This window comes from Agrilus planipennis, unplaced genomic scaffold (genome assembly GCF_000699045.2).
Source record: "Agrilus planipennis isolate EAB-ADULT unplaced genomic scaffold, Apla_2.0 scaffold16, whole genome shotgun sequence".
NCBI classification, from domain to species: domain Eukaryota; kingdom Metazoa; phylum Arthropoda; class Insecta; order Coleoptera; family Buprestidae; genus Agrilus; species Agrilus planipennis.
Window position 1 is genome coordinate 2,185,867 of NW_020438946.1, and position 18,666 is coordinate 2,204,532.

An 18,666-nucleotide genomic window follows, 5' to 3' on the forward strand; every position below is an offset into this window, starting at 1 on the left:
CAAATCGTACTACAAAAATGGTATCGAAAAGTTGGAGGATCGCTATAATCAGTGTATTACCCTTGAAGGGAATTATGTTGAATAAAAAAAACGAATTTTGCAAAAAAAATGTGTTTTACTATTTTAGGCCGGGGACTTTTCAATTGACCTGTTATAATGCGATACATTTTTTCTCATATGGCCTATTCATCATCAGAATTAATCCTAGTAAGTGTGCCATAAAGAAAGCAAGAAGAAAAATGAGGGTACGGGTAGATATATACTTTTATAAAGCGAAAACTTTCTTAAACCATTTAGACATTTCCCTTCCTTTTTATAGGAAGACGTAAAAAATAATGTAACGGTGCAAACTAACTTTTACAAAAACTTCACCCACTTGTTGTCAGAACCAAATTATATTTTATGTTTGCAAATTTAGTTTTATAATATATTACGAGGACAGCGGGCGTGAACTTTGAACTTTGCAACATGAAACTGTTTTGTTAAAATGTAAATTTAAAACGCTATTTCTTCGGACGAAAAGCAACAGGGCAAAATAATTGATTCGAAAACTCTAGAAACATTATCGCGTTTAATATACAATGTACGTATGGTCAGAAAATCGCGATTTAGATCTTGTTGAATCTCATCAGCACGCCAGAGGCAGTCTTGTTAAATTACCGACCGAAATTGACGAAGCTTCTAAAGAGCGGGTTTTATAGGTACAAACTCCATGTACCAACAGTGTAAATTTTTGGAAAAGAACTTGATAAATGTTCTTTTTAATATTATTTTAATGCTAATTGCTAGCCTCATTAATAGCAAATACCCGGTAGATGGCGATACAAATACGTAATGTGTTAGCGCAGGTTTGTTTGTGTGTTTATTCATCATTCCGATAGCTATGACCAAAAACGTCAAAAGCAGCAAAATATGTGTGAAATACCTTAAAGGTATTCGGTTTGGCTTTTAAAGGATTAGGATTTTATAAAATTTTATCTTATTTCATTAAGTGGTTTAAAACATAATAGCAAATGAAGGTAACTGAAATCGGTGCAGCTGAGATAGGTGATGATACAATTTTTCTGGAATTACCTAAATAAACACTTAAATCTAAAAATTCCACAAAACGGTTAGAAACCTAAGACGAGTTTCGACACCTAAGGTGTCACCCTCAGTTAGACTCAGTCGCCTTTGGTATTAAAACCCGTCTAAAGTTTCTAGACGTTTTATGGTATTTTGGGTTTTAAGTGTTTATTTAGTGACTGTTCCTTAGCACTAAATTATACTTTACGGAATTAGCTGACAATTAAAATGTATTGGCCTATTTCCGGTGTATTGTTTAATTAAAAATTTTAATTAAAAATAGATAACTTTGACGTATTCTGGATCGAACTAAAAATTTGCAAAAAATGGTCGTATTCAGCATTGTACTGTAGACTATTGTGCATTCCGTTCAAACTTGAACGGGCCCAACTACTAAAATAATAAACAAATATTAGGACGAAAGCAAACACAACATTTAAGTCGCAAAACACAATTAGTAATATCACTGCAAAATGATCATTTCACCACATTGTGAGGCTTCTTCGACTGAAAGAAATAATGATAGTACCTAATTAAGTAATTAATGAAAGTGTTATGTAATTTAGATGTTCTGTTTGTTCTCGTCGCTATTATTGTGGGTATATCATTAAAATCGGGGCTTCAGATATTAGTAAAACTCTACAAAAATTTTTTACCCAGTGGGCTTTTATAGATATTTGAAGGTAAGGGAAGCGCTTCTTTTGTACAAATATACCTATATACATCTATAATAAATATCAATGACACCACCAAATTAGATATTGGAACCCTATCAATCAAAGTAATGGTATTTGAAAAAGAAACTAAAATAACCTGACCTAAACCTATCCTTACAAGAATTAAAACGGCTTTTTTTTTTTATTTTTAAATCCTTATAATTTTACTGGTTATCATGAGGGTACAGTTTTTCATTTAGGCATAAACATGACACAAATTGATTATAAATAAATCTTTATTTGAAGTAAATTAAACATATAATTTTACCTGATGACCTACTACTTTTATTTCCAGTGTAACTTCTGACATCCTTACTGATATCAACTCATATTTGTTATAGAAAATATAATACACACACACATATTTATGATATCAGTAAGGATTGCACAGTAATTACACGGAAAATAGAAGTAGAAGGTCATCAGGCGAAATTATATGTTTGATTTAGTTCAAATAATCAATTATTTATAATCAATTTTTCTTATATTTATGTTTAAATAAAATCTGTACATCATTGCCAGTAAAATTGTAGGCCGTTTTAATTCTTGCAGGGTTAGGTTTAGGTAAGGTACTCTAGTTTCTTTTAAATAACACCATTATTTTTATTGGTAGAATTCCAATAGTACTTTTAAGGCGGTGGTATTATTGGTATTTTTTATAAATATATATAGGTATGCGTATATAGTGACATACGCATAATACAGAAATACCTTCAAATATCATTAAATAAAATTAGCATAATGTTTATCTAATAAACTAAATGATTTTAATTTAAATATTTCACAAATACATAAATATTAAGATTGAACACAATTACCTATAGCAAAGAATATTTTTAGTTTAAGAAATACAATTCAGCTAGTCTAAAAGTGAAATTTTTTGAAAGAAATAGTTACTAACTGAAACTTAAATGCCTATTTAAAACGACCTATTTGCTTTATCTCCTTCATGTCCTAAACGACTTCCCCATACATTCCATACGATTAGTTCTGTTCGAAATCTATCTTAAGAATTATTTGTTAGGTAGATACCTTCTCAAAAGCGCTATCGATAAAGCAACGTGTCCACCGTTATTTCAAGATAGTGATGAGAAATCCTTGTCCAGGATTCCTTCTTCTATCAGTAATTACACAGAGCAATCCGGCTAATATCAATCCAGGTTCTTCTTCTAACTTTCCAAACGAATAACAAACGAACCTCACCGGAAACGACACGTGAAAAACGTAATAATGCTACAATACTAAAAATTTCCGTCAAGATTGGATCAAACAACGCCGCCTGCGACAACCAAGACGAGACGTTTGCGATATAAACAAAACAATAACGCTAGTACCAGGTCACCTACTGAACTGAGTGTGTTCTGGTGGCGAGGACCGAGGTGGTGGTGTGGGTCGCTCTGGGAAAAAGACGCGCAGCGCTCGACACGGCGACGCTGCGAACCGATCGGATGGAAAACCCAGCGCGGACGAAGACAGAGTAAGAGAACAAAGGTACCGAGTGAAAGAGGACGTAAAACTATCGGATCGGGAGAAACTCGGAGAGAAAATTATGGGGCGCACGCACGGTCTTGGGCAGCCATCGCATTTCTCCTGTTTATATGTTCGCCGGGAAACGCAGGATAATCCGGCGTATTGTCCTTACAATGCGAAATGACGAACATCAATAAGGACATTCAAGAGAGAATGGAGAGCCAACTGATTATGATTTTTATTTGAGCCACTCGAGCGTGGACTTCCTTTAACCGAGGATCTTACAGGATGCATTACTCCCTCGAATACAACACTTAACGTCTCTAACGTCTAAGAAGACAAAATTGTTACAATAAACATATGTATAAGTACCTAACAAAATAAAACTAACACATGTAATTCCAAAATACTCAAGAAACCCTGGATAACAAACGAGGTTGTAGGATTAACAAAAGAAAGGCGGAAATACAAAAACAGGACAGACGAAGGACAAAAAAGATATAAGGCTACAAAGTGGGAAATAATTGAGAAGCGTAGAGCAGCTAAAGAACAGTGAATTGATTTGAGGTGTAAAGAAGTAGAAGAAAACATTGAAGGTGAAACGGATAAGGCTTATAATATACCTAATTAAAAATAATTTTAGAGAAGTAGGGTACAACAGTAATAATATAAGATACGAAGTAGGGGTCACTTTGATAGAAAAATGAGTAACAGGCAGAAAGAATACCTAGAGAACCTATACGTATGCCATGAGTTAGGAGATATATTGGAAAAGGAAGATAGTCTGGAGATAGATGAACTAGGTTATCCCATAATGAGAGAAGATTTCGATGTAGCATTAAAAAGCTTAAAGAATAATAAAGCGCCAAGTATAGATGGGATACAAGCGGAAATTTTAAAACATGCAGGACAAGAGGTTAGACATCGTACGTTTAAGCTAGTTAGTCACATTTACGAGACGGGAAAAGTCCCAGAGGATTATAAACGGAACGTAGTAGTAACATTACCTAAAAAGAGGGGCGCGGATAGGTGCGAGACATATAAAACAATTAGCTTAACTTCCCATGCGTCAAAAATCTTAACTAGAATTGTACAGAGAAGGGTAGAAAAAGGACGGGAGACCTATTAGGGGAAGATCAACTTGGGTTTAGAAGTAGAGGAATGCCGGAGGTCATTCTAGCTTTACGGGTAATAATAGAAAAAGATAGAAAAAGGAAAGAGCGTGTACACAGGATTTGTAGATACAGAAAAAGCTTTTGACAATGTTAAATGGGAGATGATGTTAAATACACTTAAAAATGTAGGGATGAATTACAGAGATAGAAGAGTGATACTTAGTTTGTATAAACAGTAACATAGTTATAGAGCTGCAGCAGCAACGTAGAGAAGTAAATATTAGGAAGGGAGTCAGACAAGGATGCAAACTGTCACCCCCACTTTTTAATTTATACATCGAAGACGCGATCAACATCATTAAAGACAGAACAACGTTAGGGATACATATAGAGGGGCAAAAGAACATTACGTATGCTTAGATTTGCAGATGATATAGCAATATTAACATCTAGCAAGAAGGAGTTGGAGACAGGATTAAATGAAATGGAAGCGGTACTGACAAAACAGTATTGTATGAATATAATTAAAAGTACAACAAAATAAGTCTCGGGACTTATGATTATATACCATTCTCGTTGCCCTTAGATTTACGAACTTATTAAAAGAAAATTGCGGAGAATGAAAATTTCATTGCACTGGGACCTCCGTAGGGTTAATCCGATACTGGCTTTAAGCTTTATATATTCAAACGTTTTGCAAATATTGAACGCATAAATGAAGCTAAGAGAACTTTTATACAGTGGAGAAATAACGAGGGATGGCGAATGCGACAAGAATAGCCTCCTTGAACACAACTCTATATTGTTATTTTGACCTTCAAAAATATTGAAGGATGAAACTATAACTATACTGTAGATCAGAGATTCTCAAAGCGATCTATATCTACCAATAGATCCCGGTTCCTCATCAGTGAAAACAGGAATGGGTCGTGATCCAAATTTTGGCTTTCCTTGGGTCTACAGATGTAGCACTCATGTACTTACATAATATTTTCTTATAATAGACATGTAAATTACATATGAAGTAAAAATTGTTTGAGACATACATGCTTCTGAAGTATGAATATATTAACAGATGATGACAACGGAACCGCTGTCAAAAACACATTTGAAATTGATGAATTTGTAACGATTAAATATTGAAAAGGAGAGGGTACTAAAACAGACAAAATTGTGGTTAGCGGCATAAATACGGTGGAGCTGATCTGCTCCGAGTAGAAGATACAATCCGTTTCGAATTGGAGTTTTTTTAATTGTTACCGCTTCAATACATTTTGCTTGGCATAGGAATAAAACGGCAGTTTGAGACTAAAGCTAGTTACGCTAGTATTGGGTGGCATTTTCAGAGTCCGACCTGACCGTCACTAGTGCTAGTTACGCTAGTATAGGACGGTGTTTCAGCGTTTGCCCTGACCGCCACTAAAGCTAGTTATGCTACTATAAGACGACAATTTCAGCATCTGCTGTAAACTCCACTAAAGCAAGTCATAGGGTAACATTTTCAAAGTGCACCCTGACCGCCACTAAAGTTAGTTAGGCTAGTATAGGGCGACAATTTCACCGTTTTCCCTGACCGACACAAAAGCTAGTTATGCTACTATAGGGCGACAATTTCAGCGTCTGCTTTAAACTCCACTAAAGCTAGTTAAGTCATAGGGTGGCATTTTCAGAGTCCGACCTGACCGCCACTAGTGCTAGTTACGCTACTATAGGGCGGCAATTTCAGAGTCTGACCTGACTATCACTTAAGCTAATTACGCTATTATAGGGCGGCAATTTCAGCGTTTGCTCTGACCGCCACTAAAGCTATTTACACCACCATAGGGCGGCAACTTAAGAGTCCGACCTGACAGCCACTAATGCTAGCTACGCTATTATAGGGCGGCAATTTCAGCGTTTGCTCTGACCGCCACTAAAGCTATTTACACCACCATAGGGCGGCAACTTAAAGAGTCCGACCTGACCGGCACTAATGCTAGCTACGCTATTATAGGGCGGCAATTTCAGCGTTTGCTCTGACCGCCACTAAAGCTATTTACACCACCATAGGGCGGCAACTTAAGAGTCCGACCTGACCGCCACTAATGCTAGCTACGCTATTATAGGGCGGCAATTTCAGCGTTTGCTCTGACCGCCACTAAAGCTATTTACATCATAATAGGGCGGCAACTTAAGAATCCGATCTGACCGCTACTAATGCTACTTACGCAACTCTATGGCAGCAATTTCAGCGTTTGTCCTGACCGCACTAAAGCTAGTTACGCTACTGTAGGGCAGCAATTTCAGCGTCTGCCCTGACTGCCATTAAAGCTAGTTACACCACTATAGGGCGGCAATTTCATAGTTCGAAATGACCGTGATTAATGCTGGTTACGCCTCTATACGGCGGCAATTTCACCGTTTTTCCTGACCGATACAAAAGCTAGTTATGCTACTACAGGGCGACCTGACCGCCACTAATGCTAGTATAGGGCGACAATTTCAGCGTTTGCCCTCACAGCCACTACGCTACTGCATGTATAGTTGACCATTTCAAATTTTCTAATAGTTAAGCAACCGCAATCCTCAGAGAGCGTTGTTTCAAATCGTTTCGACTTATTAATGACCTTTTCTTGCACTGACCATTCATCGGTTGGTTTTACCGCAGGCGTGAATTTAGCATTCACCGTAACATCTTCACTTTTCTTAATGCGGTCTATTTCATCATTTTGGTGAATAATAATTTGTGGTTTTTGTCTTCGAGTTTTAGTTTTAATTCTCTTTTGAGATCTCCAGGGGTACATGTATATTTGAGTTGGTAGTTAATTTTCGCATCTAAAATGGGGTGTAGTAACTGTCGTGGAGACCCTTTTTAAGGTAAGCGGAGATTTTACAAGTCAATTAATTCCAAATACAAAAAAGATGGGAGGTGCAAAATAAGTTGAGGTTTTTTTATCAATCTTAAGTTACTACAAAAAGTAATTACTTAAGCTTATTCTAAGTACGTTTTTTTGTTTCAACATTCTTTAAATAGTTCTTACTACGCATAATCCAAATTAAGGCTAGCACTAATTATGTATTGTTTATCAAACAATCCTACCACAAGCGAACACTTTTGTTTTGTATAATTTGCTTGACGTTTCAAAAGATGCATATATTGATGTATCTTTCAGAACTAAAAACTATTATTAGTAATGCAATGCAAGATACTTCAGCGCAACTGCAGAAGTTCTGCCCACTTTTACACATCCACTTCTACATCTGATTCTGGATTTTTATATCGGATACTTGTCAAAACATTATAGAAATGGCAACAATAAAGATAAAGGCACTTATTGGATCATTCGTAGAAATTACTAGAAACTTTCGTTTTTTGTTTCCACTTCCGCAAAAAATTACAATTATAACATTTGTTCTTCTGCATCAATTTGTTGCTAAATACAAATATGTAGTAGCGTAGCTTTTTGTAAACCTATTAAGCAATTGCAACAGTATTCATTGTTTGACACCTGAACACAAGTGTACAATTGTATTTACCGTTTGTAATTGAGTGTATGCGGAGGCGTTTTAACTTGTACCAGAAATGCAATCCTAAACGTAGAAATCCACGACATTTCATTTTAAGCCAGACAGGCGGTATCTTTTTGTTTAAATGATCTATGGCGTCCGAGTCTCATTCCAAAAATAAATTTAAATTTCGCATATCTAGTTTTGGCTTGGCTAAAATAAACGGTCCCCAATCTGGTATTGTTTTGTCTTTAATGTACTACTTTAAAAGCTCTAAAGAAGGCAAAGTGTAAAAGGATGTAAATGCCTTTTAGAGCAGACATCTACGGAAATTCTACCCTAGTAATATACCAACATAATATTATTAAGGTAAAAACTCACGCCTATGCTAATGTTAAACTAACTTTAATGCAGTGTAAAACTTACTTACATTTATTCCTTACGGGAATTTGCTTAATATTTAATTATGTATTTTAATTCTTTATACTTATCAACTTATATTACCCATTATCATTAAAAATTTTTATATTGCTTAGATACTTTGCCTTCCGCAGCAAAAGCATTAGTCCAAAATTATCAAAAATTCATTCTGATACATCTTTTTATTTTTAAAAGAATGTCATACAGAAAATTTTCCTGATTTACATCCCAAGAAAGCCGAAAATGGAAAATAACGCACAAAAAGCTCAAGTGAAAATATTCACCATTCTCATTTCATATTCATTTGGCGTTTCCAGGTCCGGACCGCGGAATTAATCTGAAAATTCATTTTCAATTTTTTACCCACTCATTGAGATAGTTCATAGTAGGTAAAAATTGAAAACAAATTTTTACATTAATATTTGAAAATAAGATCCATCCCTCGCGCTTATAAAGTCTCATGAGATTTTGAACTAACTATACGCTCTTACTAAGGCTAACATCAAACTCCTGCAAATAATTATACGTAATACAGTTAGCCCTGAGTATAATTATACTACTTAGATTAAATTGGCTTCCGAACAATTTGTTTTGAGTTACTATGATTTGCGTGGTGAATAAACAGCACATAATTAAATAATATCCATTTTTCCATTTTCATTACCATCCTAATACATTCTATTTTCTGTGTAAAGTAAATAAAATATTGATTCAATAAAACTTTCGACTTGAAGAAAGATAATCATTGGGTTTATAAAAAAAAATATCCATAACGCATATCTATTGTGTCTTCTTTTTATTGGTATAGCTATGTTAAGTACAATAGATAATCATGATCATATCCAATTAATTACACGTCCAAATTACCTTTGTAGTCTTACCAACTAAGTTTGAACAAGAATTTTCCAGCAATATATACCTTACTGCTTAGTGTTTCTAGATAAAATAGCAAAAACATCTTAAACAAAAAAGAGACTTCGTCTACAAACTCACGATCTGATCAATGCACTACCATTCTGCACTGACCTATGACACTACACACTGACCTACTGTCAATGACTTTTACTGACTGCAACGTTAAAAGCACAAAGAACTGCCCTGGGCTGGTTGCAACAAAAACATACTCAACCACACTTAATCTAACAAATAACAAATAGTGCTTGAGAACAAAAATACAACACGGGGGCTGCCAATTAAAAGTTGATTGAATGCGGCGTGGCATTGTAGTATTTCCCTGCGGAATCCTATCAGAACCGGACTGGCTTTTACCTGTACTTTCAAATACGTTTTTCTCGAAAACGGTGAACTTTCGGACTACCAAACATTCACTTAATTTTATTGTTTTATACTGCCCTATCACCTCGTACTTGCTACTTAATTCAAAAACACCCTGTTTAGAGAAAACTTGAGTAATTTGAATTCTGAGATGACAAAGTATAATACATAACATTATAGAACAAACGAACGGTATTTTAAAACGTAGGTATTTCTTATTTTGTAAATTTAGCAAGCATTTATAAGATAGATCACTGTAGATTGGGATAACATAAATTTGATTCGGCTATGATTGAAGCTATGCCATTGTTGCTTGCATTTGGTAATTTCAAAATAAAAAATCGATTAAAAAACAATCCATATAGCTATAAATAGAAATCAATTTAAAAAAAGAAGTTTGCATATATTACAAAATTATGATTCGGTATGTAAAAATCACAGTTGTGAAATATCCAGTTCTTATGAACCACCTTGTATATATCCAAAATATATTCGCATCATTTCTTCCAGACATCTCTGCTTTTGCATTCAGTTCTAAAAGTCTGCCCTGTTCCCAAACGACAAATGCTACCAAAAGCGAACATTTCAAGCGTTTCATTTTATTCGTTGGACATCCAGTTTCGTTATCAGTAGTCATTCCACGTGTACAATAACGAGCGGGAAGGAAGCGCCACGACGCGCCGCGACGCAACCAAGGTACCGATATAACAGTACCTACTTACAGATAAATCGATATCAAGGCGGCCGGAGGCTCAAAAGCTGCGACAAAATCGAGGACGCCGAAGTTACTGGTGGCGATTTCTGTCGGTGGAAACACGTACTACTTACTTTTCATCTCTTCAAGAAGAGACGAAGGCTGACTTCGAGCTCTGACTTGTAAATAGATGACTTACGCGAAAAAACCACGTTTAATTAATGCGACGTCGCCTAATTAATAATAAGGAATGTTTACACGTTCTTTTTAAAGTAACTACTCCTATAGAAATTAATTTTACGCTTTAAATATAACGAGTATTTTTAAAAATAGCCTACTGCGTCCGAGAAAAATTACACTAAATGCACAACTTAATTTTCTATTAACGAATTAATTAGTATTTATAATTAAGTTTGCAATAGCATGCTTCCCAAAAGTCATAACAGTTACAAAAATATAGTTTCGGTTAAATGTTTAAATGTTTCATATTCATTATTTAATTATGTTAGTAAAAAAGTTCCGAAATGGGATTTTCTTCACATTGGGATTCTATAAAAAAAAATTAAAAAAGCAGTAAACATACTTTTTGATACAATTTTTTTCGTTCGATTATTTTTTTTGTAGTTTGGTGGGGTGAAACTTTTCAAATAGGAATGTAAATAAAGGTAAAACTAATGAAAAATACATAAAAATATTGAGAAAGTTATATAAAACATTATTTAAATATCTTTATCAATAGGATAGGTTACGTTAGGTTATCGGGTTTTGTTCGAGTTACCACCCTCTTTCGATCCCCCACCTCCACCCGCTTGAAAATATTTTTTTTTTTAATTTCATTTGATTTATAGTGTATGAAAATTGTCAAAATAATCAACTTTTAACCCCCATAACTTTTTATGGGGGTGAGACCGCAGCAAATTTTTTATGGGGTTTTACTCAGGTGACCACCCTCTTTCGATCGCCCCATTCCCCACCCCCATCTAACCCCGATAACTTTTTAAGGGGGTGAGAACGCCACGAACCTTTTATGGTACAGTAGTGAGGGAGACTTCCTCTTTCGATCCCACCCACCCCCACCCCTTTCGGGGGTGGGAGCCATTACATAGACATTTACCTAAAAATTATGCTAACATATCAGTTCGATAATAACCCTGACAAGAGAAACATAAAACAATTGATTTAGAATTTTTTTTTTTTAAATTTACAGAAAGAAACAATGAACAACGTAAAATTTTTATGACACTATTTGAACGAGTATATCTACATATATAATTATCTTTGACAATATTGAATGAATCAACTGATTGTGAGTGCTAATAGTAAAAAAGTTGTAGGATACAGCTGTCATTTGAACGAAACCTTCTTTCCTCTATTACTGAACACACTGTATGGTGAATCAAATTTAAACAAGTTTTGTTTGAATAATTTTCGACTTATGGTTTCGCCACAATGAACTTATTACGTACTTTTTGAGTCATTTCACACAAAAGAAAGCATTTCAATATCGCCCCAATTTTTTACATGGCCCCGTGTTTTAGGATTCTGAACAACTTTTTATAGAAAGACAACGTAGTCAAAGTCAAATGGAGATGGACTGGATACCCTGTATGTATCCGGGTCCGGATACATACAGGGTATCCAGTCCACTTCCTTTAAGATTCGAGAGGGTACCCGATAATGACGCAGTGCTGGGTAATTCATCCAGAGAAAAAAAGGAAAAACAAACACCAGCAAAAATAATTTAAATTAAAATTGTTGGGATAAGTCGTTTGTCATAGTTTCTATTATTTATTAATTACTAAATAAAATACTAAATTTTGTTCTTATGTTTATATTCTTTCGTGAAGAAAAATACGTCAGAACAGTTACAATTTCTGTTGCTTGTTAATACATCAGGTTTTGGTTAACGATAACTTTACCACCTTGCAGGCTTTTAGTGTTTATAAACTTTAAAAGCTCGTTTCAACAATTTCAAACTCAACCTTCTCGTTGAAAATCCGCCAACCAAGAATTAAAATTTTTATTGGTTTAGTGTTTTAACGACTCTTTGAACTGGGCTTAAAGTGGTTTGCAACGTTGGTGAGGGTGGTATTTAATGGAAAGATCCCCAGAACGAAGACATGAACCATTATTTAGTTCATACCGTGTACCCGCTTTTCCGATACTTAGTAAAATCACATTTCTTTGCCGGCATTTTTGCTTTTTATGTCGCATGAAAAGAAAAGTTTGAAGTAGGTAAAACGGACGAGGCTTACAATATAATTGAAAGAAATTTTAGAGAAATAGGGTGCAGTAGTAATAATATAAGAATCGAGGTAGGAGTCATTCTGATAGAAAATGAGGAAAAGGCAGACAGTTGGAAAGAATACTTATAGAACCTATACGCAGGCTATGAGTTAGGAGATATATTAAAGAAGGAAGATAGGATGGAGATAGATGAACTAGGTTATCCCATAATAAGAGAAGAGTTCGATGTAGCATTAAAAAACTTAAAGAATAATAAGGCACCAGGTATAGATGGGATGCACGCGGAAATTTTAAAACATGCAGGACAAGAGGTTAGAAATCGTATGTTTAAGTTAGTTAGTCACATTTACGAAACGGGGAAAGTCCCGGAGGATTATAAACGGAACGTAGTAGTAACCTTACCTAAAAAGAGAGGCGAAGATAGGTGGGAGACATTTAGACCAATTGTCTTAACTTCCCATGCGTCAAAAATCTTAACTTGAATTGTACAGAGAAGAATTGAAAAAAGGGCGGAAGAACTATTAGGAGAAGATCAACTTGGGTTTAGAAGAAATAGAGGAATGCAGGCGGCCATTCTAACTTTAAGGGTAACAATAAAAAAAAGATAGAAAAGGAAAGAGCGTTTACTAGGGTTTGTAGATATAGAAAAAGCTTTTGATAACGTTAAACGGGAGAACATGTTAAATATGCTTAAAAATGTAGGGATGAGTTACAGGGATAGAAGAGTGATAATTAGTTTGCAAGGGAAGAAAAAGTAAGGAAAGAGCGAATATAAAGATAGGAGACAAAAGATTAGAAAAAGTGGTTGATTTTAGGTATCAAGGAAGTCAGATAAGTCAGGACGGAAGGAGTAGTAGAGATATAAAGCAGAAAATAGCACAGGATCGAGTCGCCATTAATAAAAAGAAGTCACTTTTATGCTCACGAACGATTAATTTAGAAATTCGAAAAAGATTGTTAAAAGTGTATGTTTGGAGCGCGGTGCCGTACAGGTGCGAAACATGGATGATGGGCGCGGCGGAAATGAAAAGGTTAGAAGCGTTCGAAATGTTGTGTTACAAGGGAATGATGGGGATAGTATGGACAGAGAAGGTTAGAAATGAAGGGGTATTAGAGAGAATAGGAGAACAGAGGACTCTATGGAAGTCAATAAGAAACTTGCGAGATAAGTTGGTAGGACGCCTTCTCAGGCATGAAGTCAGAGACATATTAGAAGCAGAAACGGAAGTTAGGAGGGATAGATAGATTAGATTACTGTTCGCAAATAATTAAGGATGTGGGATGTTCTAGTTTTAAGGAAATGCGAAAATTAGCTCAGGATAGGAAGGAGTGGAGGTGCATATCCAACCAGTCTTAGGACTGATGACCTTATGATGATATGTAATGATAATCATGTCTATCTGAAAACATCACCTTTTTATCTGAAAACTGTTCTAATTTAATCGAACACCCAAGATCTTTTGAAAGCTTTGAATTACATTTATCGGAGTTAAGGTACTTTATTTTTTAGATGAAAAGGTGGCTGAAGTAATTCATCTTCACTCATAATAACTGTTTTTAATTTCTCCATTTGTGATATCTATTTACAAATGTTTTAGAAGCTACATTTCTATTATAGGTACTCCGCTTATTCGAAATGAGAAAACAGATAAACGTCCTAATTTGAATAAATTCTGTTAAAGAAAGAAATCGCAATTTAGTAGTCGAGGAATTAAAGCACTGAACCTTCCAATTTTGGGTAGCAAGTCGGATCGAGATGCGGTTTTCTGCATTCGATTCGTGAGACTTTTTACAAACTTTGTGAACATATGAGATCAATTCATCTTCAAAAATGCATCTTTGCGTAAGAAAAATGCAGTCTAATAAGTGCATTGCAAAATAAACTAATAAAAGTTTCCATTAAAGTGTTATCAATAAAAATGCAATAAAAAGACAAACGAAATAACAACGAAAACGAGTACTCAAGTCTTCCAGTTCATTTGAAAAAGTTTAAAAATACGAATTTAATCAAAATTGACTATGTTGAGCTTAAAGGAATTTAATAGTTTTCCTTTTCCTTTAATTACCGTATTTCGAAAACGACGAAAAAATGCCTGTCAAACGAAGAAGACAATCACCAAATTTATGAATTTTAGATTGTATACAACAGCATGCAAGCAGCGTCGCTGGCTCAATGATCCTTTTCTTAATTTATTTATTTATTACTAATTTTTTCTTTTTTGACGGATATGTTTAGAATTATAAGGTTAAAATTTAGTGCTTCTAATCTTATCTTTTCCGCCGCGCCCTCCTTCGATGTTTCATACTTGTATGTACAAACATACATTTTTAATTAACCGTTTGCGAACATAGAACTGACTTTTTTTTTATTGAAGTCGACTCGATCTTGCGCTATTTTCTGCTTTATATCTCTACTACTCCTTCCGCCCTGACTTATCTGACTTCCTTGATACCTAAAATCAGCCACTTTTTCTAATCTTTTGTCTCCTATCTTTATATTCACTATTTCCCTACTTTTTCTTCCCTTGCAAAATAAGTATCACTCTTCTATCTCTGTAACTCATCCCTACATTTTTAAGCATATTTAACATCTTGTCCCATTTGACATTGTCAAAAGTTTTTTCTAAATTTACAAATACTATGTACACGCTCTATCCTTTTTCTATCTTTTTTTCTATTGTTCTTCCCCTAATAGTTCTTCCGTCCTTTTTTCCATTCTTCTCTGTACAATTCTAGTTAAGATTTTTGACGCATGGGATGTTAAGATAATTGTTCTAAATCTAAATGTCTCGCACCTATCCGCACCTCTCTTTTTAGGAATGGTTACTACGTACTACGTTCCGTTTATAATCCTCCGGGACTTTCCCGGTCTCATAAATGTGACTAACTAGCTTAAACGTAATTCCATCTATACCTGTTGCCGCATTATTCTTTAAGTTTTTTAATGCTACATCGAACTCTTCTCTCATTACGGGATAACCTAGTTCATCTATCTCCACACTATCTTCCTTTTCTAATATATCTCGCTAACTCATGGCCTGCGTATAGGTTCTCTAAGTATTACACTCCCGCCAGAATTCTTCCTAATGTCATAATTCCATGTATACACACTTATAAAGTATACAAGTACAAATGTTAAGAAGCTAAAACACTCTCGAGCTTTTACTTAAACTTATGCAGTACCTTTACTTCGTAAAACTGCTTTAATATGCCTAACCTGACTACCGCTGCAGCTCAAGTTCAGCTTTAGCTTTCTTGCAGAATTTCTCATGCCACACTATTTTTAATGTTTGCAACAGAGCCATTTTACTGCGGAAGTTTATTAACGAAGAAGCATCTTTGGTACTTTTTATTAACAGTTCGAAACGTGTTTTGCGAACTAAAGCTTTAATTATTCAAACACAATGAAAGAAGAATGCATATATATATAAAATTATACGCGTTCTATTGTAGCACCATTTATAAATAGGGTCAAGTACTATCTTTATTATTCTTGCAAAGAACACTTACACAATTTGAATTTAAAGTGTTTGTACTCAGCTATAGGAATGTACAACAAGCGATGGCTTACGTATGTACTTGACCAAAAAAGTAATGGATCACGTACAAAAATGACGAAAAATTATTGGGCAAGTACATTATAAATAACCACTCAAATAAATAAAATAAAACATGAAAATTAAGTAAATCCGAAAATTCACCGTTTTCAAGGAAAACGTAGTTGAAAGTACAGGTAAATTCAATTCCGGTCCTGCTAAAGAAATACGGCCCGCAACGCTGCACTCAATCACTTGGTGATTACCAGCAGATGTGCAGTATGTTTTGTATTTTTTTCCTCATATATTGTTTATTTGTTAAATTGGATTAAATGTGATTCAGGGTGTTTATGTTAACAGCCAACCTCTAGTAGCCGTTTATTTTTTGAACGTTTAAACCTTGTATAAGGCAGTCGATTTGCAATTCAGTAAAGTAATTCAGCAATACAACATCAATCATTAATGTAGGTCAGTCACTGTAGAACAGCTATTGTTACAATAATGAAACATGATGTGTAATAATGACGTTCGATAAGCGGCAATGTTTACATTCTCCATTCATGTAACTACAAAGTTGTTATCGCACTACGCTAACCGGTAGACACCTACGTCGCCAATTCACGCACAGGACCGGCTTCAGATTTTAAATTATTGTGATTTTCTTTAAAACAAACCCTGTATTACAAAATGATACAATTCCAATGACCTTCCTATGATTTTTTGCAAATTAGTTGACGATAAATCAATACTTGAAATTCCTAGGAAATATATATATTTATCTTTCATTGAATTTTAACTTGACAAAAAATTTCGAAAGAATATTTTACAGGAGGTTATATGATTTCATTAGAAGAAACAGTGTAATTTCTCGACAACAATATGGCTTCATGAAAAATCGTGGTACTACTGCAACTCAAATGCATGATAAACTTTACAATAGTAAACCAATAATTATAGCTTTGCTTTATTTGATTAAAGCATTTGATTTCAGTAACCGTAAAATATTGTTGGAGAAATTGCAATACATGAGCACATGAAACTGTAGGTATTATAATATATGATCGGATTCGTAGTTATCTTAACAGTAGGAAGTTTATAGTAATACCGATATGTAACTTTAGTAATGGGTGTACCTCAAGACACCACTTTAGGCCCTTTACTTTTTATACTTTATATCAGTGCCATTAAAATCTTTTGGGTAATTTATAATACTTTATACTGAAAATTATGAAAATGAATAAGTTGCTTGTAATTGTGTCCAACGGTAAGAAGACAATCTATACTTTCAATAAATGTTATGTATTATCTGCCGAAATAGATACCTACGATTTGATTTGAAAACATTTTTTCTTATCGTTTTCAAACTGCTTAATAAAGTCTCATGATTGTTTACAACACCCAGGCCTTTAAATCTTTAACTGGCGTTTTTCGTAATGATTACTAAGTATGGGTAAACACACAAACATACCTATGCTAGATCATTATTTTGCATTATAGTGATCTTGTATTGTTCATTTGGCAATGAAAATCCTGAATCAGCTAAGTTTTATTAATAGACTGGCGTCTTTAAAAATTTGAACACATGTTTGTTATTTCACCTAAACCAATGCCTTTCTTAAGTACCTATTTGTTTTAAATCTTTGGTTAAGTTCACAAAAATATTTTACCCTTTTAATTTAAAAAAAGGAATTGAAACATATTTAACCTTCACAGTGAGATTTTTTTAATGTTAACAAATATTGAATTAACCTAAGTACCTACTTGCAAATAGACAATGTAAAAATTAAACTCACCTTTCCACAATTTCGGCAAATCCATACACTGTAATATGCGGGAAATTTGCAGAAACATACTTCTTTCTTCATATTAGCACAGCATTTAACTAACTTTTAAACATTTGTAAAAACGACACAGAAAAGAGCCTAGCATTTACAATTGTTTACAATGAAATCAACTTAACCTATATCTTTTAAAATACAAAATATATAAAATGTTTACAATGAAAAAGACCTAAAAGTACGATATAGTAATTCACGAAAAAAGCAGCATTTATTTAACTTGAAAAACAACAGCTAACAAAATAAAATGAAATATCAGAATTGACCAATCAAAATTTGGTATAATGAAAATTAATAACAGTTTAAATTAGTAAAACTATCATTGCCAAAACTCACATCTTTTGTAATTACACTAGTTAAACAGCTGTTATCACGAAAATTAATATCAAATTTGAATTAAAGAAATTAAACCACAACTACTGTCTAAAAGCAACATTCGCCATGTTTCTATCGAAGCAATTACAGTGCTGCCAAACATTCTTTAGTGTAGCTGATCCGGTGTGTTAATAAAAAAACTGTTTGTTAAAATTATGAAATTATCATCCACAATCCTTTTAAACAGTTTTTTATTTAAATTTCGAAAATGCAACTTTCGACTTTATTTGATACAAATTTAGGCTTACTTAACTTTTTTAAAATATTGTTTTCCGATCTTTAAATATTTGAAAATATATATAAATTTTTCAAATAAAATAAACTTGGTCAAATACTACTCATTGAAAACTTACCATTAAGACAAAAACATCTAAAAATTAATAAATGTAAAGCAACAATCATTTTCAAATTAAATTAATTTTAAAAACA

At 34.0% G+C, this 18,666-nt stretch overlaps 2 protein-coding genes across 4 annotated transcripts in view; both read right to left on the reverse strand.

The window, feature by feature from the left end:
* Positions 1-18,191, reverse strand: part of LOC108741749 (neuronal calcium sensor 2) — a 132,940-nt gene extending 114,749 nt beyond the window's left edge. For 2 of the 3 annotated variants that reach the window (XM_025974686.1, XM_025974687.1), the window contains exon 1: positions 17,818-18,191. The gene's annotated coding sequence lies outside the window, so the exon portion shown is untranslated. Of the gene's footprint in view, positions 1-2,813; positions 3,202-17,817 lie in introns of those variants that run through there. The other variant, XM_025974685.1, reaches the window with a different exon arrangement.
* Positions 1-18,324, reverse strand: part of LOC108741760 (neurocalcin homolog) — a 143,927-nt gene extending 125,603 nt beyond the window's left edge. Inside the window, exon 1 of the mRNA XM_025974736.1 lies at positions 18,199-18,324. The gene's annotated coding sequence lies outside the window, so the exon portion shown is untranslated. The remainder of the gene's footprint in view (positions 1-18,198) is intronic.
* Positions 18,325-18,666: the final 342 nt, after the last annotated feature.